Here is a 504-nt window from a genome sequence, read left to right as displayed (position 1 = left end):
GTTTTAGAGAGATTTAGATATTTTACATTTTAAATAATAAAAAATATTTTTGTATTTTTAATTAATTAAAAATTTATTTATTTTTGAGTTAAAAAATTAAGATGTATTTATCATTTTCTCTAATAATAAATTAGCAAAGCCGTACCTATTAATTACATTTGATACAGATAATTTTATTGACTTATTCTCCACGTTCACATGCTTTATGAATAGTTAAAAAAATAACTTATTAAAATGACTTTTACAATAATAATAATTAAATATTAAACTCATTTTTATTGAAGAAGAATGTAGACGTTTAACTATCATCAATCAACGGTGGAAACTCAAATATAATTAACTTCACATCAAGTTGATAATTAAAAATTATTAAATAAAAATTTAGTCAAATTATTTAACAATTTTTAACTATTAACTCGTAAAGTTTACTGCACCTGAATTTTTAACATAATCAATTATCATTGTTCAGGGGACTAGAAAATTATTAAACAATTATGAATACAT

At 19.2% G+C, this 504-nt stretch overlaps 1 protein-coding gene across 1 annotated transcript in view; it reads right to left on the bottom strand.

Moving 5' to 3' along the window:
* The window catches only part of LOC107465196 (homeobox protein knotted-1-like 1), an 8,363-nt gene that overhangs the window by 2,134 nt on the left and 5,725 nt on the right, over positions 1 to 504 (bottom strand). The gene's annotated exons all lie outside the window — the stretch shown is intronic.

The sequence above is a fragment of the Arachis duranensis genome, chromosome 9 (genome assembly GCF_000817695.3).
Source record: "Arachis duranensis cultivar V14167 chromosome 9, aradu.V14167.gnm2.J7QH, whole genome shotgun sequence".
Taxonomy (NCBI): Eukaryota; Viridiplantae; Streptophyta; class Magnoliopsida; order Fabales; family Fabaceae; genus Arachis; species Arachis duranensis.
This window is presented reverse-complemented; position numbering and strand designations above follow the sequence as displayed.